General features: G+C 43.7%; 1 long non-coding RNA gene across 1 annotated transcript; it reads left to right on the top strand.

Moving 5' to 3' along the window:
- Positions 1–5,271: 5,271 nt before the first annotated feature.
- LOC125941922 (uncharacterized) lies at positions 5,272–15,520 on the top strand. Its single transcript, XR_007464680.1, has 4 exons — positions 5,272–5,358; positions 6,728–6,840; positions 10,729–10,785; positions 15,388–15,520. It is a non-coding gene; the product is annotated as an uncharacterized LOC125941922 (long non-coding RNA).
- The last annotated feature ends 6,599 nt before the right edge of the window (positions 15,521–22,119 follow it).

Genomic DNA, 22,119 nt, shown 5'->3' with positions numbered 1-22,119 from the left:
ATGTCTATATATATATATATATATATAGGCATTCCAATTGGTGCTGTAAAGGACTCCTTCCCTTTTTCAATTCGAAGTTGTAGGAAACGGAAGGGTTTCGCGAAAATGCGCGCCTCGGCATAACGTCATAATGATTGTCGGTTGCATCCATTGCGGGAGGTGTCTACCATGTCGATAAAGTCCGCTTCATGCCACTATGAAACACCGCATGGCATGTGATGGCTTGGCTCTTGATCTTAACCACGAACCTTTTCTTTCAGGTAATGGCTATACATACATGAAGTGCAGTCGTGTTAACAGCCATGTAGAATTCCTTTGCTGGGTGACTGTTACGGAGAAAAGTGAAGGTAGTAGCAATACTTTTTTCGCAAAAGATGTGCGCCTAACTCTTGTTTTTACGCGTTACTGTAGTGCCCTCATTTGAGTATAACAACTGAGAACCTTGAAAGCTTCGCAGGCAGTGTCCTATGCTAACATACTGATTTATATATATAAAGCTGGCACCAAGTACCAATATTACTGTTTCGTGTAAAACGAAATGTCTGTCACAACTAAGTGCTAAAGGAATGTTAAGTTTGGAGCGAAGCATCGTACAATAAATATTTTATGGAGGCGAAAATGCAAAAACGCCCGTGTGTTTGCGTTGGAGTGCACGTTAAAGAACCCCAGGTGGTCAAATTTAATCCGGAGCCCTCCACTACGGCGTGCCTCATAATCAGAACTGGTTTTGGCACGTAAAACCCCAGAATCAATCAATTAAATTTTTCCGTACTGAATTTGCAGGCATTGTTTTTACGCAATATTTATGAACAGACACGGCGCACCTCTGCGTTGCAAAGGCAGTAAATCCCTGGAACGCTATATAGCTTCGATATCCAAGCAGCAAATTTGCACGATTCCCGCAGTTTTGAAAAAGAGACCGCACTTTAGGCGTGGCGGCGGAAAGCAGCCAAAAAATCATTCAGGAAGTACGGCTGGCGCGCCCCATACACCGAGCATGCACGAAGCGAACAAGCGCGGCAGCTGAGCGAGTTGGAGCGAGTGGTGTCCTGTCCGTGACGTCACTCAGGAGAGGGCGCCACTCCAACTTATCGCCTAGGGTGCCTCGAAACCAGCGCCGCCGTTCAGGGTGGAGACAACCCCGCTGGCACCGCCATTTTGAATCACACGAGCTCAGACTCAGCTACGCTTGCGTTCATAAATAGTGTTACTCGCGGCGCGCTTCCAAGTGCTTTGCCTTGATGAGGATTTTTTTATCGGTATCGCATCTGCACATCTTTATAACCAATAGCCATTAGGTCGTCGAAGGTCGAAGACGTAAATGTAAGGCGCCGGGATCATGCACCAAGTTTCCTAATTCAATCACATTTATTATGCCGTGTGTATGTTTGAAATACGCGCTATTTTTTGCGCTTCGATGCTTGGTATATAAAGTTTTTCTTTTTCGCTGTTGTATTTTGGCTTACACGTCACGCCTCCTTTACCGTAGCCAGCCACTCGCGCACGGCGGTTTGTTTCCCTTGCGTTGCGCGTGCTCTTCGCGTTCGTTGCAATTATTTGACGATATCTACGCGCAATTTTGCGTTTTCTTTCCCCCACAAAACTGTGTGCTGACAGGATTAAGCTGGTGAAAAATAACTGCGATGTGAAAATAAGGTTTAGTTAGTGCTGTAGAGAAAAATGTAACGTAACTTGTCTGTGTCAATCTTGCGTAGTACACACAAGAAACCAAACGACGCACAAAATACATTTACTTAGTAATGTCTAGTACAGTCAATCATGAAAGAGATATGTACATGAAAAATTATATGGACTGTGTGGCGCCTGCAGGTAATGTTGAAAGACGAGATAAAAAAATCACAAGGTAGGCTCGACACACAATTCGGGATAGGGAGAGTTTTTTTTTTAATTTATTCATTACATGGGGGGGGATTTCAAGTGAGTACATCAACCTTATTACACACAATTGAAATCGAAAACAAGAATACAAACAAGAAAACGCAACCGCGGGTAATATTAATCAAGATATCCAGCCAGAATACATCAGCTACCATCGAATACGTCGCATCAGCCAAACACATCGATGGCGAGTACAGAAAATTTTATAAATAGCCATTAGAACGCTGATAACTACACTGAAAAAATAAACTACACTGCATACATATCACGTACAAAAACCGTAAATGAAACTAAGACAGTCAAATGCAGATTAGCAATGTTTTTCACTTCGAAAATATAGTCCATGATGATGTAGGGCTTTTGACTTTAACAGACGGCGCCCATCCTGTCGATTTTCCTCGTACTGGTCCTCTTCAAAGTGTTTCTAAGTACAAGTAAAACAACAAAAGGATTATTGACATGAAAAGTTGCCTTGTAAATACAGCAAACCCATTACAGTGCTTAAAATTAAATTTTCGCGGAAGTAATGCTGTATTATTTCGCTTCACACGTTACGAAGAAATGCACAGGCTACAACAGACACTATCCCAGAAAGGGCCGAAACATTTTGGTCCCATGATGGCCCCTTAACTCTACTACACCTGGGCATGCCGTGCACAGGCATTTAAACACCGTCACAGTACCCACTACGATCGGGAATGTGCACGAATGACCATCGGCTTACGAGCACCACGCTACAAATATATTCGTCTAAAGATCAGCTATATAACGTAACAACCTGAGATCCGCAAGATATCTGCTGAGAAATCAGAGAAAATCACAATGCTTCGCTTGCCACGTACACAACAGCCGCTCTCTCCAGAAGAGGCACTGCTTTCTTTAGTCCCAAATAACCAGTAGCGAAAAAAGAAACTGAGAGAAAAAAAAAAGAAACAAGAGACACACACGATGTGTGCTTCCCGTACGTGAAAAAGTAAAATAGGTGGTTTACATGACGATTTGTAGCTAATGTAAGACACTTTCGCGGCGAAGCATTTTCGTCAGTCCTTAAGATAAAGGTACTACTCGCATAGACAGCGCCGATCAAAACGGCAAAAGCTAATGCGACGCGCGCTCGGAAACCATTGGCTACTCAGACAGCATCGGTGCAGTGCTTAGTTCGTGAGCGAACGTAGGTACGTGAGCGAGGATCAAAGAATACTTTCTTATTTAAATTAAAAACACGGTGCGATAGTCTAAACTTTCTTGACACTTACCCCGCAAATGTAGGAGCTATTCGTTGCCTTCCAGTGATACCGCTTCACTTGCGCTTCCCATATTTTCCTTCGCTCTGGGTCCCGGGGGAAGCGTAAACAACGAAGCCCTTTACGCGTCGATCCGGTGCACTTGGGAACACAACAGCCCGTCATGTTGACTCGATGCACTTGACAAGCTTGTCATTCATGCGGCTGAACAATGTCCAGCAAGTAGAAGCGTCAGCGAAGCATCCGCGCGCACTGTGTCTCGAACTAAGCACCGGCACCAAGCACTCGCAGCCGCTTGCTGTGATTCAAGATGGCGTCGCAGCGAGAAAGCGGCGGCGCACGGGCGGTCAAAGGATGGCACCACCCTGAACGGCGGCGCTGGCATCGAGGCACCCTATTCTCGCCGCTAATAAGGTGCATAGGTGGTTCGCAGCTTTGTGCGTGCTGTGTAGAGTGTACTAGAATATGATTGAGTGGGACGAGTGGCTGGGGCGGCGCATGCTTTGCAATGAGGTGCCCGACGTTGAAAAATACTGTGGCGGCGCTGCGACTGAAGTGGATTGGGCCGCATCAAGGTCGCGCCATTGCAAACTGCAATACTGCTCGGCATGGTCATTATTACTACTTCGCGCGCTGGTACTTGCGTTCAGACCACTCAAATGGTGTGCATAATTGCATATGACATGTATTTATGCCTTAAGAGTAAATTAATTTCTTTCTCTTCTTTATTTTATTTTACTTTTTAATGCCGAAAGGTGATTGCTCATGCATTGCCCCCGCAGTGTCGGCTTTCATTCTACTGTGTTATTGTACGGTTCCCTTTGGAGAACAAATATTTTCATCGTTCTTCTAGCAGCATGTACATCTCGTGTGTATTGTTGCGCATACAGTTCTTCATCAGTAGATCTTGCGAAACGCAGACGAAGAAACATATGTACCCTTCCTGCTTGCCGCTTCAAACAAGTAAAGCCTATCTGCTCCATTCGCGCCTTGTACTCATATTTACTGGAAGCATTGTTGTAGCTAAAAAAGAGTAAACGGCAGCGCAACAATCCATTCAAGTTTACCGCCTTCCTCGCGTAACAGAATGCGGAGTAATTGGTACGGCGTCATTTATCGCAGTCGGACATCGAGCACCGAAAACGGTTTTAGTTAATCATTCTACATGGTAATCTTTGGCCGTAAGCCGTACGTGGAATTTTTTCGCAGTCGAGACTTCAAAAAAGAAAAGAAAGAAAGCCTGCGCGGTAGCCTAATTAGTGGCTATAAAGTAGATACGGCGTTGCGCTGTTAAACTGGAGCTCGCGGGATTCGATGGAAATGAAATGGAAAGAGACTCGTGTACTTCTATTTAGGTACACGTTAAAGAAGCCCAGGTGGTGAAAACTAAACCGGGTGCCTCAATAATATCGTGGTTTTCCCCCGTAAAACCAAAAAAAAAAATTCTTTAAATAAAACAAGCAGGTGGATGCGTTCTTCGGCTTTTTTTCTAGGGGACTGTAAGCAAAATAAATTATTCTTCAGTCTGATTTCCGATAAAAAAAAACATTTTACGCTTATCCTATATTTCATACATAAATGTAATGCCGTTCCGAAATGTATGACCGCTCAACTCAGCAGCTTGTATATTATAAACGGCTGCTTTCAGTTATCCGGCGCACTAACATAGCGACCATACACTGTAAAAAATTTCCGTAATTTTACAGCAAAAACCTACGTAAAATTACGTAGACCATTCTGTTTTATGAAAAACGGCGGGTTTCTACGCAAAAAAGACGGACGTGAGCTCCGTTTATGAAAAACGGCGGGATTCTACGTAAAAAAGACGGACGTGAGCTCCGTTTCTGAAATACGGAGAGCCGTCCGTAATTTCATGAGGAGGGCAACTGAACATGTTACTAGTGAAAAATGAACACGCAAAGAATATAACGAAAAGACACTGTCTACTCTCACTGCCAGTTACATATATCACCATAGATAACGCTGTTTGAACATTATTCGCGTGCGAGCATAGTAAACACACAAAAAGAAGCAGGTAGGGTTTGAGCGGTGGCGCTGCTTCCCCCCCTTCATCGCGCCTACACGCTGGGTTGGATTCCTCCAGCACAAACAACTGTACGAGTACTCGCTAATGGCGGACGGTGGAGGTGGTGTTCCTGTCGCATTTGTGATTTCACACTAAATAGGAAGGAATCAGCGCTGGATTGTTACACAAGTAAGTGACTTAAGTGTCCTTTTTTCGTTGTTGGTGCACGTCGCGCGTGCGAAATGCTCCGCGATGGCCGGTGATGGGCTCAATTGTGTTGTGTGAGCACGCTCTTTAGCGAGATTCCTTGGCCATGAGGATTGACAAAGCGACATTGCGAGTCTGTGATAAAGGGGTGTTTCATTTGTTGTGTTGAATGCATACTCACTACAACTGAGACGTGTAGGCAATATTAGCGGCGTTGACGCCTCTAGTAGCTCCTTTGTCGTCTAATGTGGCCGGTGGTTTACGGACGTTAGCATTCCAGTTAGTACTGTGTTGTGCTGTGTGCTCGACGTTCCAAAATTAAGTGTACCCGTTAGTATCTCTCTCGACGCGGTGCAACGTCATGTTACCAATATTCGGTGACGCATTGCATCACAGTGAAATTTTTAGCCATTATTATAAGCTTCGGACGCAGTGCCTTGGCTGGGCGTGCATAATCGCAGTGTTCACGCCCGGGATTGGAAGATTGCTCATGTATGAAGACCTCATTGAGCATGTTCGTTGTGCATGCCCCTTCATTACAATCAAATGACGGTGGAGCGTGCTTACTGCCATAACCTTGTGCCACCTGCAGTGGTACGGAACACGGGTGTCACACGGTGCCCTTTCGTTTGTAGTAGAGCCCGAGCAATCGTGCACGATCGCAATTGAAAGTTGTCCGCGTGATACCCGTTAAGAGTCATTGCAAAGGAAACGGATTATTTTCTACCTGGCAATCTGTATTCGCGTTGTTTTTTTTTTTTGACAGCTACCAGGCTGACGATTAACGTTCCGACGCAGTACGTCAGCATATCACGTATTCTGGGAGGGAGGATTGCCGCTTAAGTTCTGCCCATATGCGGCCGTAATTGTAAAACAGATGCATGCGAAAAGTAATTTTTAACTTAACCTTGACATAGAATAGTGGTGGCCAAACGTGCATTACGGACATTCCAAAGTTATATATATTCCTAACAAGTGTAAAAACAAACCAAACTATATGTCAACACTGATGTTGAAGGGAGGTTCACACTTACTGTCTCGAGTTGCATAGACTAATTTTCAGCTTACACGCATCATTGCAATAATTCTAAAATGCGCGCATGTGTTGTAAGTTATGCAGGCAAAATTTTTGTCAGCTCATTTTTCTAATAGAAAGTGCTTCATAAAGTTTTTTTTGCAAAAAGTTAAACGAGGCCATTAGCACTTTATAAAATACTGTGAGCTATCTCACAGCAATAACAGTAACTCAGTGACGAGCTTATATGCAATAGTGTAATTGCATATAAAAATGTTTGTGCTTTGCTTTGGATGACCGGTCAGAAAGTAACTTATATCAGTATTTCATTTGCAGCTGTTGCACCAGTGAAGGATGTCTGTGTGCCGCCTTGCATTCAGTTTCTCAGTCATGGGGGCCTGCTTGCAACACCAGTGGCAAAGCAGTCTTGCATTGTGCTATTTGTTCTGGTAAGCTGTGCCATTCTATCGTACATCAGTCATGCATATGCAGTCCTAATGGACATTGACTGCAAATGTTGGTTGAATGACAATGCCTATACAAGTATAATAATTGTTGCAGATGCATCCAAAAGATAAATGACGTTTTGTTCTTCCTGGGGCAACCAATTGGTTCAGCATGAGGACGTCGACTTGAAAGTGGGATTGTTTCATACTTGTCTCGGTTGCACATGAGTTGTGTTCAAAAAACACTAATAGCACCAGATTTCGGGATATGAGGCAACAGATAAAACATGCACCAATAAAAATTCTTCGTTTAGTTTGCCTCTATGAGTATGCAAAAACACCTGCATACTGACCTCTAACACTGTCATGCATGGGCTTCATGGTAACTAAGTGTAGCCACAGTTAAGCTCACTGTTAGCCACTGCTCAGCTTACTATAATAGGTGAAGATGCCTCGATGGATTTGCGTGTGACATTGGAAGGTATCATAACAAGGTAAAATATAGCTTCAGCAGACAGCTGTGTCACGTGGTCAGATGGCCAAAATATATGAATATTTTGATGGGAATGAACAGCACTACTGCCAGAATGAAGTGAAGGTGAAGGGCACAGCAACACATTCCCTTTATCCTGTCTATGGCACCATTCAGTTCCTTCCTATACATGCACCAACCAGCCCAGTTCAGAACGCTCTAGCAGTTCATCTGAAATAGCTTAATTTGTCTAGAAGATTAAGTGTATACGCACTAGCATATGTGGGGGCTATTCTGCGAGTTTTGTATGTTTTAAACATGTGCCATGAGGATTCTTGATTGCTCAAAACTTGATATACAACTGCACAAAGCAGCATTAATAGCTACGTTGCTTCCCCATCTTGTTGCGAGGGTCTGTGCGTGTTTCCTAATATAGTCCTTGTGTCGTCGTCCTGTTTGTCCAACATAATTACTGCTGCAGGGCAGTAGGATGTTGTAAACAGCACCAACTGCACTTCCTATGATCTCCAGCACATACTTCTTGATGCAAACTTCTCGTCTTGACCTGGTCCGGTTGACATTTTCGTACCTGACCAGTTTGTTGGCCCTGAAAATAAAAAGGTAGTTCCAACTCTTCCTAGCAATTTGTTTGAATTGACAGCTTCCTTTGTGTACCTATTGTATAGCAGTGATAGGCCTTGGCTTCCTTGAAGTACTCCGACTGAAGACTTCACCTATGTTCAGCTCCGTTAAATGCTTCTTGGCAACGCATGGCGAAAGGCAGTGCGAACACACTGTTAAAAGCAACCATACTTGGGTCTTGAAGCTCCCCTCCACTTCGTGGTAGTGCCCTTGTGTTCCTGTAGCAACAACAGGCTTCAGTGTTCAAGTGCGCTAATAGGAAAGGCCAAGACACTTTTGAGTCTGGGGCATAGATCCAGCACAATGCTCACCACAGAAAACCTTCAAGCCAGATATTGGAGCTTGCCTTCCAGCAGTTTTACTTCCATGAGCACACCTGGCACTGTAGAGGAGACATTAAAAATGGCTGAACTCCTTGAGTAGCCTTGCTTGGCAACTTCTCACAGACAAAAACACTGTCAGGTAACCGTAAAACACTAGCTATTGTGGGCACCAGTGTAGTAAAGTTATTTTGCTTCATTGGCAACTTTCTCCTCTATATTAGGTGAAGTAAGGCTACTAAATGGGTAGAGTGATTTTCTTCCTGTCTTCTCTGCAGTGCTAGATGAGTTCACGTACGGGGAAAAACTACCACTAGACAGTGATCTTCCATTTCTGGACCGCAGGGTTTTCTTTGGTTAGTGTTATGTATGCTGGAGCTATGCCCCATGTTTGGAGGAGGGTATTCTGCCTTCCGCATCGGCACACTCTTTCGCTGTGAAGCTCATCACAGGAAGACCAAAAGGCGTCCTCAAGAAATCGAGGCATCACCAAGTGGAGGAGAGCTTCTGAACCCATGTCTAACATTTCCTTAAAGTGTGGTGGCCACTGTTATATCATATTCACAAGGTCAGTCATAGTGTCAAAGAGACTGTTGGGAAAGCTGGAACTTTCCTTTTATTTTTCACGTCGAGCAATCGGGGTACATTGTGCGAAAAGGGTGACTCGGACCGAGCCTTGACGCAAAGTGTAGCAAAAGGAAGAACAGCAGTTCATCAACTGTGCGGTTGTTGTTTACATTATCCCGCTATCTAGCAGCTGCAACTACGCAGGACAACAAGCCTAGTATAGATATGTTTGTCTGTAAACAAAATTCTTTGCCTGCATTCATGTTGTCAGCCTTCTCCCGTCTTTTCGTGCTGTCCCCAAGTAATCGCATAGGTACACTCTTACATAACTTGCAATTATAAGATTCATGCTTGGGAATATAATCGGAAACTGTGCCATATGGATGACATAATTCATTACACGTGGTGTTAAAGTGGCTGTGCAGTCTGGGTAGGGGCTTCAAATCTGCTTGTTATAGCAATTCATAAGTTGCTTCCAAAACTTGAGATACAAAGATTCAAGCTATGTCTGTGAAAACAGTGCATCATGTTACAAGGAACTGTTAGAACACTCATGGGAAATAGCTCGGTATTGCGAGAGGTTGTAGAAACTTGCTTCAACTTGCTTTCTACAGCATTTTATAAAGATGCTTTTTTAACTCCCGCATCTGTCGTGTTGTCTCATCACAAAACTGTAAACAAATATGAGTATTATGCCTTGAGTTTCAGTAAAGATTACATGAATATGATTAATCCTTTCCGACGCTATGCACACAATTCATTACACCAAGATAGTGCATTAATAGCAATGGCATTGATTAAAGTAAGGATATTTAAAATGTGTCCCGTACATCTTCAAACTCTTCTAATTGAAATAGTGCTGCATGTTTGAATTACACAGGCAAATTGTTTTAGTAAAGGAAGTATGAAGGTAGATGGTTGGGTACTTTGCTTGGTGTATGTAATTGTATGTATGTCACTTCTTTCATCGTTTTTCACAGTGTGTTGCACCAGTCATAATTTTTGAATGGCTGGATAGGTGCTATTCAAGCCTGGTAGACATCAAATAGTTGATGTTTGCAAATCTGATGTACTTGCACTGAGTTTTTGCATGGAGTGCACATTCCATAAACTTGACAAACTCACTAAAGAACTGAAAACTCCTAATCTATTGTACTTCTGTAAGCATTTTATGAATATGAAGATGTAAGAAATGTGGTGAAGTTAATTTTTCAATCACCTTTTTCAATCACCACAACTAATTGGCATGTGAAAGGGTTAAGGAAAGAGGCTCCTTGAAACAATTTCTCGAAACATCGTAACATACCACTTGAGGGTCTCCAACCTTAACCTCTTACTACTGTTTTGCAAATCACAATATTGACTGAATGCAATATTTTTCTGACCAGTCTTTCATGTAATGTAAAGGAAGTTAACACGCCTAGTCTTACATGAAGATAAATTCGAAATCATTTATTTATAGCACTCACTTAGCAGCAGTTTTGAACTTTTCTTTATCAGTATAGTACTTGTGATTCACCTTTGTATTGCTGAGTACAGGTAGAGATATGGTTAGTTGTTTACTAGAAAGGATCCCAAATTTTCCACCTTCTGATTGTAGCTTAGACCGTCACTTGTACTTCACAAGGAGTGGACTGTGGTAGCTAGGAAATATAGTTTTCCTGAGAATTTCCATGCATGCAATTTTGATTCTGTCTGCTAGCATGTTTGTACTACAGCATGAATTTTATAGATTAGAGGCTCCATGAAGGTACATTCTGTCATTGAATGTCTATGAGATGGTTAAGCAGGTTGACTGTATCTAGTTACAACTCCTCATGTCCTGTGGCAGTTACGTTTGTGTGGTTTGGTGCTGTCAGTGTAAGATTAACGTTTCTTTCCTTCTCCTAGGAAGGACACAAGCATTGAGGAGCCATTTGACCTGCCACTACACTGATACGGTATTTGGTAGGTTCTATTACAGGTTTTCTTTCGTGTATTAGTACCTGCTATAATTCTGTATAACGTGTTCAGACCTTTAGTCAGCAGGCTGTTTGACAACAGGTGTTTACAAATGAATAACTAACAATATTTTCAAGGTAATTAGTGATGCAATCGTTGCGCACTGCTGCATTTTCAGCAAATTACTAGATGAGCCATCCAGCAAGTGCTGCTCTCCTGCCTTAATGCACAAACCTTCAAATACTGTTAACCCTATATCACAAGTGTACAGCAAATGGAGATGACTGTTCACAGCGACAAGTTCATAATATTTACTTACATGCAAAAGGGAGTCAAACGTCAGGTACACATTTCAAGTTTTCCAAAACAAGTTCATCATCATAGTGCATAAATGAACAAGTAACTTAGCGCAATAAAAATACACAGGCGCAAGAAAGGGAGACAAAGACAAGCGCTTGGTGACTCAGAAGTGTGTGACATACATGTTCCAACCAATTATTATTTTCTAAATTTTCTTCTACTGATCCAGGATTCCTGTGACTACTTGCTTTAGGTAACATACTCTGTTGCCTTCTTGCCCTAGAAAACATAACTAGTGCCTTCTTGCAGCCCTTTAAACTGGCAACATCTTCACCACCGACAGTAGAGCATGTTCAGATAAATTCAACTAGACATGCCTGGTGACCACTTAATTTTGGCGAACAAATTTTATTTTGTGCCCGAGCCTGACGACAATGAAATCAATGATATCTTCTATTTTGTTCTAGCGCAAGCTGAACGACAAGGACAACAGAAAGGCAAATTTGACGAACAGCCAGCGTTAACGTTCAACAACAGATTCGTTTCCAGTTCTCATCACTATATATACACTGAGAACGTCATACAACACGTGTAAAAGCTCGGTAAACATGAACTAAAAAAACGGGAACCACACGCATGCAGTTTTTTAGCCACATAGATTAACAGATATGTAGACGTTTAACGCGAACAAAGATCGCATCATCTTCAACCTGCTTCTACTCATGATAAATGTTTTTTTTAATCTAGGTTTGCACTTGCATCTTTGGCAGTGAAGGGCAAGAAAAAAAACCATCAGCAGCCAGGTATTTACTTTGCTATTGTGTTCTCGTAGCCCGTCATTTATACATCTACCAGTTTGACCAATGTAGGACCGTCCACACTCAAAGGAATGTCGTATACAACACACGTGATGCAATCAATGAATTTGTTTTTATGTTCATTTTCGCATGCAGTATCCGCAATTCTTTCTGGCTTTGTCTTCCTACACAGGCTCCCCAATTTATTAGGAGCCGAAAAAACTATGTTGATATCAGACCTTCCAACAATCTTTATTCTGTGGGAGAAACTATGTATGTAGGGGATGACAGCAACCTTTCTTTTCTTTATGTCGGTATTTGTACCATTCAATTGCTCGGACCCTTTTTTCACTTGGCTCGGGTAACCAGCGCCGCTTAAACGTGAGACTTGCCATCTGAAGCTATTGTGCATTAGGTGCATTGTGCATGGCTTCTTGAGCGCTTCACTGAAACACACCTTCATGATTCCCCTCTTCAAGTTTTGTATGCACGGAATGAAATGGCAAAAGTGGCTTACTTGCCCTAGGTTCTTAACCCCAGCAGGTTTTGTTATCGGTGAGGACAAAATTAATGTGAAGGAATCCAAACTTCCCGTCACATGGCTATCCTGCACCTAATGCACGATAGCTTCGAACGGCAAGTCTCACGTTTAAGTGGCTTTGTTTACCCGAGCCACGTGCTCATGTCAGTCGCAGCAGGACTGCTTAAAAAGGCACAGCAAAAAGGTTCTGAGCAGGTATATGGTACAAGTACCGATATAAAGAAAAAGATTGCTGGAAGGAGTGACATCAATGTTGTTTTTTCGACGCCTACTAAATTAATGAGCCTGTGTGGGAAGTCAAGGCCAGAAAGAATTTTGGATACTGCATGCGAGAAGGAACATAAAAGCAAATTCATTGATTATATCGTGTGTGTTGTATACCGCATTCCTCTTGGGTGTGGAGGGTCCTACATTGGCCAAACTGTTAGATGTATAAATGACAGGCTATGAGAACACAATAACAAATTAAATACCCTGGCTGCTGACGGTTTTCTTGCCCTTCATTGCCAAAGATAAGTGCAAACCTAGATTCAAAAAAGCAGTCATCATGAATAGAAGCAGGTGCAAGATAATGCGCTGAACTATAGACACTAGAAACATATCAACATTTGGTGACGCATGCATCAGTAAGCCTTCAATTTCATTATCCTCGAAAGAGCTTGATTATCTTTGTTCGCGTTAAACGTGTACATGTGTCAATCTGTGTGGCTAAAAAAACTGCATGCGTGTGGTTCCTGGTTTTCTTTAGTTCATGTTTACCGTGCCTTCACACGTGTTGTATGACGTTTTGAGGGTATATATAGTGACGAGAACAGGAAATAAATCTGATGTTGGAAGTTAACACTGTGTGCATGTCAAATGTGCCTTTCTGTTGTACCTGTTGTTCAGCCTTGCGCTGCAATAAAATAAAAGATGCCATACAAAGAAGCCCCTATAGCTACCCTCATTGTTAGTTTCGCAAGAAAAAGAATTGTCTTTGAAAATAAAATATAGAAGCACCTGTTCAGTTGGAAGCATTTTTTTCTGGATTCTGCCAAATCCGTATTTTGATTAATCCCAAAGAAAAAGTGTTGTGGCTATGGCTCTAAGAATATTTTGGCACAGACTGCAGGCAAATAGCATGAATTCCAACTAATTACCACGGAGTATCCCTGCTACAATATAAAGTAAAACTTTGAAAACACATCATTGCACATGTTTTAAGATCAGTGTGTTTTTCCTCTGCATCTAATAACAGCACGGAATTTGGCCATCCTGTTGCCATTGAAGTCGCAAACATTTGGGCAAATAGCTCTGTCCTCGTTGACTCTCAAAATCCACGAGAAGCGCTCATATTTGGACATTGCTTTAGTTTGAGCTTTACTTTAAAATTTCTTTAGGAGAGGCGGAATTCCCAAATTAAGCACGTCACCCAAGTAATGCTGTCTGGAACGACATGTTGCATTATTTGTTTGGTTCTGGGGTTGCCAGTCAAGGAATGGACAGAATAAACGGTACTGCCTGTAGCTGCCACATATGGGGTCCATGTGTACTTGTTGCAGGTTCATTTACGTCGCGAAAGTGCTACAGGCTACTTCGAAAAGCACAGACTGACAAAACGGCAAATTTTTGGGGGAACACAGTGACTTATGTGGATTGACCTTGGGTGGTGTGTCTATAATTATAACTTTTTAAGGGGGTGGAGATAGTATGTTGACGCACTGCCGACCATAACTTTCAATTATCATTGCTTAAGTAAAAAGTATATTGCACATTGATACTTTCATGACAAAAACCAACCAAATCTGAAAGAGGCTGAAAGGCACACATGTTGTATTGCAAGGCATGCTTTCTTCATATTGTTGCTAATTTATAAGCTGGTCATCTGGACAGTACCTCTGGCTTGGTTGTTTTGCATCGGAATTGTACAACATGAGTGGTTTAAGCTCATTTTAAGAGTGCTTCATTGTTTTGGGAAAACAGTGGTATCTGCAAGGTTTTCTATTAGAGCAGTGAAAGTTGAAAAGCCATGGTCCGCAGTATGGTGGGGGTCGTGGTAGCTCTACCTACATGCAGAAAATGTAATCTCTGACTGTCAATGTGCACATGAGAGTTTTGCCTGTTCCAAGTGAGCCATCAAATAACTTGGGTAGATTTCATCTGAAGTTTTTCATGTTATAAGGCTAAGAACATATACCAACAAGGCAGAGTATGACATTTTTTTAGAGCACTGGTGGTTACATTTGTGACTTGGAAATCATTTATTGTTGATGTATCTGACTAAAAACAGTGATGATGGTGGTACAGTAAACCTTGTTACAAGAGGCACCCAAGGGACTCGGGAAACGTGTCTCTTGTTACCAAGGTCTCTTGTAACCAAAATTCTAAAAACACTGAGGAGTCGGACTAGACCACTTTATTATACATGAGCACCAAAGTGTGTTTAAACGCATCTTTGATGCGAACAGAGCTGTCTCATGGAAACATGTCTATGACTCCGGAGTTTGATTACCGGCATACTAAGCGACCAGCACCGTATACGCTGTGACAGAAATCCAACTCAATGGTACTCTGTCACAAAGTCGGTGTTTGAGCGCGACGATTATAGAAGCATAATGGCAGAAAATTCAGTGAAATTGGTAGTCTCAACCATGTGAGGAATGACAGCCGGCTGCGGAACGAAACAAAATAGAGCCAAGGGAGTGAAAATTGCAGCGCAAACCGGTTAGTACGACGTTAGCCGCATTACGTGAGCGTGTCTCGGTTGTGTCTCTTATAAATAGTGAAGAATTTGCTCCATGGACATAAAAAAAGTTGTCCTTAGTAACCGAGTGTCTCTTGTAACCATGTCTCTTGTATGCAATGTTGTTAACATGGCGAACATGGGAAAACCAACCAAACCATTTTGAAATGTCTCTCATAACCGAGTGTCTCTTGTAACGAGATTTTACTACTAATAAAGAGTCTTGATTGTTTTTTTTTCCTGTTCAGGCAAAGGCAGGAGGCATCTGCAAGCAACCAGTCATTCCGATTCTCAACCAATCCTTCTCGTCAGCCCATTTCTAGTGTCTTATCTTGCAAGTTTTTTTCAGTAAAGCACAATAAACACGCAGTTTCATTCAGATTCAGGTGGCTTGTTGCTTTTTGGGCACGAATTTGTATGTATGCTTTGTACACGTCATGTACAGAACTCAAATGCAACATGGCAACACTGACACGAAGATGAAGCGGTGTAGAAGACAGTTACACAAGGAGGAAACGTGCACACACAGCATTTTCAGTGTGGTGTGTGTCCACTTATGTGCATTGATTTCTGCCCCATTTCAAGCTATATCTGATGTGAGTTAGCCATGTTGAAATGTACAACTTGGTATAACTTATTTCAATGAAACAAACAATTTTCTCATTTGCTGGAGATATACACCCGCATCATCATTTACAAAACAAATTTTGCACCTGTTGATACGAAGCACGATAAAGCTGAACAAGTTCATACGGATTCATGGTACAGGCACGCAAGCATAGAAGACATGGACACAAGAACAAAAAGAAAGTGTTTCTGTCTTCCTTTCTGTTCCTTTTGTGTGTTTTATGTGCATACCTTTCCTCACTACGGTCTGTCCGTTTTTAATTAGGAAAGTACGGTGCTCAATTTACAGAATTTCCGTTCTACGGAGCTCACCGTTTTGTATTTGGAAAATACAGACAATTCCGTGATCACAACTACGGAAATAACCATTTTCCATTCGACGGAAATCACCGTTTTCCATTCGACGGAACTCTCCGTTTTCCATTCGACGGAAATCGCCGTTTTCCATTTGACGGAACTCTCCATTTTCTATTCAACGGAAAAAATTTTTACAGACTATCCGTTTGACGGAAACGCTGTTTTTCATTTACGGAAAAGTGTCCGGCAACATTTTACCTTCAACTTTCACCGTAAACTGCAGAATTTTTTTTACAGTGTAATGAAACAATTAAAGGAACGGCATGTCTCACATACTCGTAGAGATATGTGCATATCTGTTGCATTTGTTGAAGTGCGGTACCACATGGGCCACCCATGTGATACCGGCAGTATAATCATTCGGAAGGTTACGTGCACGAGTTTAAGCAATTTCTAATAAAGAAACACTGTCATGATGTTCTTACATAAGTTCACTGACTGCAGGCGTCCCCCATAACTGCACTATTGGTTAGGAAGTAGTGGTACAAGCGGAGACACCTTGACTGTGTGCATTCGAGTAGCGTCAAGTAGGAAACATTTATCACCTACTACTCTCGCCTAATGCTCATAAGTTCAGGAACTACGAAATACCATCCTTGTTTAGCAAAGCAAGTCAACTTTTGTGCATCCGTAGAAAACCCCCATTATTCGGAACAGTTTCAGCTGCTTCTGCAATATGCTTGATGGTTCAACGAATGTACGTACAGCACGACTTGTATATTATAAGCGGCTGCTTTCAGTTATCCGGTGCACTAACATAGCGACCATGATGAAACAATTAAATGAACGGCATGTCTCACATACTCGTAGGGATATTTGCAGATCTGTTGCGTTCTTTGAAGAAGAAGAGTGCGGTACCACGTGGGGCACCCAGTTTTAAGGGGTTGCAAACATGGTGAGACTGTCAAAAAAAAGTTTTCCTTGTCTGATTCAAGTTAGCAGATTTACAGGCTGGCCCAAAACAGGGCGTTTATATCGAATGACAGCTAGGAACTTCTGAAGCAGGACTTATTAACACCCGTGCGTTAAATCTCTCAGGAACTGCGCCTCTGCGCAACTGCGACGACTCTCCGGCAGTACAATCAATCGGAATAACAGTCCTCACTTGCATCGGTCACTCACCTTTGAGACTTCAATAGTGCTGTTATGCGTTACATTCGAACGGGAACGACTATTCGGCGTCGTATAGTATATCAATAACACTTGCACACACACACACACACACACACACACACACACACATATATATATATATATATATATATATATATATATATATATATATATATATAACATGGCTTTGTCTGCTATGAATTTTATCTATGTGGAGTTTCACTAATAAGTGTGTTTGTTACTGCAAACACGTGCGCTTGTTCCGGTCGGGAGTTCTCACTTTTTCAATTAGTGCATTTAGCATATTTGTCATTTTCCCTTATATATATCGTGAATATATATATGTCTATGTACCCCTTGATTTATTTATCTAAAAATACATTAGTCATTCTTCGTGCCACGCAGCTAATAAACCTGGTTTATTTCACTCTAATATTGTTTTCTTCGATCATTGTCACTGATCAATATCCACCAACAAGAAGCGCGCGTTGACACGATAAAATTTTCTTACGTAGCTTCATGTTGCAGAGATACCAATTACTTTTAGAAGACAGAGGTAAAAACAGCAGTTCGTCTGGCTTAAACTACATTTGGTACTGGCCGTCAAGAGTCATGGGCGCACTAAAGCAACTAAAACATAAAAAAGTTAGCAGTGGCTTAGCTCGGCTACGTCAGGATATACATAGCTTGAGCGAAGGTTCAGCTGGTTGCTGATTAGCATGATAATCAAGCAGATTAGCTTGATTATCATGCTTCCTGCTGCTTCAATAACACACACACGGTATACTCACTATGTGACACATGTATATTTATTTATTTTTTGCTCAACGTCTGGTTGCTTCTCTATTGCTACAAAGACGGCTCGGTGGTCAGTGTAGTAACATGCTGCCGTATCTACAGCCCCAACACAGTATGGTGAATTGATTGTCTGTCTGTGATACACAAGATCAGTGGTGGTTCCCCATTAGGTCGTCTGTACAGTTAGAACACTGGCTAAGTCCAGGTTAAACGTGTCCTTCAAAGGAACACCAAGAGAGTCTGGAGCACCATTGAAGTCACCAGCCACGACACACAGTTTAATTGCCGCACGACTAGGCATAGACGTAGCCAATACGTCTATAATGTCCTTAACTTAATTGTTCGGCGACACGTACACGGCTTCGATGACCACACCGCTTTCGTCAAGCTGAACGGGACAGGCTTCACCCTTGGGCACCGTTACGTTTGGCAGTTCACTGGCAGCAATCCCATTCCTCACATAGATACAGACTCCAGAGCTTCTGGTAGCGTCAACACGACTGACTAAACGTTTCACGCATGGCACTACTTACCGGCGTCAACTCTTTCATGTACCACAGTCCTTCACACGCGTCGCACACATATCCAAAGGGATTGTTTACGAAGTCCGTCTCGAAGGTCCGAGTCGCACTGGCACTTTCGCTAAGTTTCACCGTATAATCAGTCAATCGGCGAGCCTTGATATCATCGACGGCGTCTTGTTGCTGCTGCTGAGATGGTCGGGAACGTCGGTCAGCCTCCTGGTGACGCCGCTTTGTTATACCTTCCTCCCTTTGCTCCGGTGTCGCCGCAGCACATTTAGCCTCGTTCTGTTCGTTCTCTCTACGCTCAACCGCTAATTGGCAGGCAACTACTTCGGGATCAGATGAGTTAAGCTTCTCCGCTCTTCTGCGCCGCTGAGCAGCAATTTCGCTCTCTTTCTCCACGGCTATACTACAGTGGCAAACGCCCAGCGCAAACAATAAAACGCCCAGCGCAAACGCCGGGCAAACGCCCGGAGCGCCAGCTGCGCGCCGTGTGACGTCACTGCTCCTCGCGCATGCGCAGCACGGCTCTCCAGGAGCCACATGAAACTGTTCAACCTCGGCCAGTGTAGCTCACGCTACAAAAATGTACTGCACAGACGTTCTGCGAGAAAAACTGGTCGTCCGCCAGCTTCCGCGTAGCGAACGCGCGCTCGCTAGCAGACGACGCGCTTGACAACGACAGCAAAATTGAAGACGTCGCGTTCGACGCCTCACGTCGCGTTCGTCGAATCCACGCCTCAAATATATGTGTTTGGCAAAAATGGTGCAAACATAAATTTGCAGTTGAAATAAAGCACTATTTTAAGAGCGTACTATGCGCAATCGGCCTCGGCGCCCACAGCGAAAGTACGTTGAATATGCCGCGGAGCGCGTCTCCACCGCAATCCAGTTTGCTCGCAGCGCCCTCGCACATTTTTTCCTCACGCGGTGCCTCAGCGGGAGAGTGCCGTTCGGCCCACTCGACCATTGTCTAGTACACTCTAGTGCTGTGTGTTCTCGGCGCTCAGTGTCCGTTGAAGCGATAGACAACTGTACGAAGGTCACTTCGCTCGCTGCAGCGGCCGCGTTTCCTCACGCCAGCGTTTCTACAGCGAGTGTCCGCGGTCATCGAGTGTGATGTGTTCATGTTTAATGTGTGCGCTGACACCATGCTTGTTAATTTATTCACCAAGCGAATGTTTACATGTCGATACAGCCGATAAAACAGCTATCCTTACTTCGTATGGCTCTCTGCTAGCATGCTATCGCAATCGATGCTTCGCCTTTCGAGCAAACCTGCGACTTTTTTTCAATTTAAATAACAAAGATTTATAATGCGATGATTATTTTTGACCAATATTCTTATTCGATCGACTCAAAATTTACACCATTCGAAAAGCCCCAATATAAATGCAAGGCCATGGATTCTGTGGCTTTAATTAACCTTGTACATGTTCAATAACATTGTTTTCAATTCAATATACAGGGTGTCCCAACTATCATGCACCAAGATTCAAAAACATGCAAATGCCACGTAGCTGGACAGAACCAAGTTAATGTTGTTTGCCATCGCTTGGAGGTACTCAGATTACTTTTTTAATTCCTAATTACATAGTAAGCCTTAATTAATTAAACAACTTCTCAAACATTATAATTAGATGAGATGTGCCAATGACAAAATTATAGAGCAAGATGAAAAAAATTACACCATCTTACCGTAGGGTAACCCTGAGTATACAGTATGCGAAGCAGCCACGGGGTCGATTTAAGTTCCCATTACGCGAGCCCTCGTTGCATCAGTAGCAGCTTCTCGGCGGCGTTGACGTTTTCTTTCGACTTCGCGAGCCCGAAGTTCGGGATCGGCCTGTCGCCGCTGACGTTTCATGGCAGCGGCTCGAGCCCTCAACACCGCATATCCACGAAATGAATGATGATGAGTGGGCCAAGCACCGGGGGATCATTAGGGCAAAACGTGGGAAGCGTTCTCCGGAAGCCGGATGCTGGCTTCCGGAACTGGAAGTGGAACCGGAAGTGGAACCGGAAGCCAGCTTCCGGTTCCGGCTTCCGGAAGCCGGAGCTTGGCGTACATGTGCAGTAGGGGTACAGTGGCTAGCTTTTAGCCACTGTAGTAGGGGTGTGGACGCCGCACGGCGGAGAGAGGGACATAGCCCCGACCATAGGCTGCTTCGCATTTGGAGGACGCTTAAACTTCGCATTCAAGAGTGGAACGCGATAGCATTAAAAGATCCCTGACTCTTTCTCACACTTCCCGGCAACTGCAGCTTATGTAACCGTAATGTTTACCGGGTAACACTGGCGGTGAACGCTATGCACGAAGGCGCGATTTCTGGTAGAAACGCGGCCTCTTTCGTGGGGCGGCCTTCTTTTATTGTTTGAGAAGATTTAGCATAAAAGGCATGCGCTGTCCATGTTTTGTTTCATGACAATTGTTTGTGGGCTGACCCTCTCAAAATTCCGAGGAATAACTTTGTAAAGAATGCAGGACAAAGTGTGAGCAACTTTAGTGGTAAAATATGTTTGGAGGGCCTGCGTGGTTGGGGATGATTTCCTCGGCCGCGGGCGGCATTTCCGACGCCGACGCCAGATTCTTTGCGACACGGGGCCCTAAACGCTATCGCGTTAAAGCTCCCGATATAGCTTTCCGGTGCTCAATAGGCGTTACATAAAAGTGTTTTTCCGAGGGTGAAAAAAAATCACAGCATATCCACGGGGTGAATGATGATGAGTGGGCGAAGCTCCGGAGGGAATCATCGGATCTCCCGCTTAAGGGGACGCTAGCACAAACGCGTTAGAAACGTCCAGTACTCTCTAGTAAGGGGGAGCGGCCACAGCGTCTTACGCAGCCATTTACACATGCCGGAATGTGCACCGCGTTTGCAGACGCCATCACATGACTGCTGAGAGAGTATACCCCCCGTATTCATAAACGCTCCTCGACTTGAACTTGACTTGCCACCGCCTTGGGCAGCGCGTTCGAAACGCGTTGAATGTAAAGCGGAGAGGCCACAGCGTCTTACACCAGCTTCTTACACGGGCCGTAACGCGCTAGCACAAACGCGTTAGAAACGCGCTAGAAACGCGGCCTTTCGTTAATGTTAGGTATTTATTGCCATCGTGGTGCGTGTGTCTATGTGCGCTTCGTGGCGTAGTGGGCTAACGCCGCGCGCTCGGAAGCGAGGGGTCCCTGGTTCGATTCCTCGCTACGGACACAACTTCGGAATTTTTTTTCTCATTTTTCTCAGACTGGTTACACACTACTACTACGACGACGGGGACGGAACGGGTGCCGCTATAAGGAGCTTCGCTCCTAAAAAGCCCGCGAGTACACGCAAAGTGCCTCGAGCGGCCACTTGCGCCTGACCAGAGTTACCCCGTGTCGCGAAGTGCGCCGCAGGTGACCACTGGTGTCGTTTTGCTGGAGACCAAGGGGCGCGGCTTCCTTACGTTAATCTGTGGTGTGCACTGCTGCTGTGTGGAGGCCTGCCTGCCCTGACTTTCCCACAGGTCCACAAGCACCAATGACCCCAAATATTTAAGGGAAGCAATTTTTGCAGTCGA

Source organism: Dermacentor silvarum, unplaced genomic scaffold (assembly GCF_013339745.2).
Source record: "Dermacentor silvarum isolate Dsil-2018 unplaced genomic scaffold, BIME_Dsil_1.4 Seq625, whole genome shotgun sequence".
In the NCBI taxonomy this organism is placed as follows: Eukaryota; Metazoa; Arthropoda; class Arachnida; order Ixodida; family Ixodidae; genus Dermacentor; species Dermacentor silvarum.
Note: the sequence above shows the minus strand (reverse complement) of the source record. Positions and strands in the feature narration are given on the sequence as shown.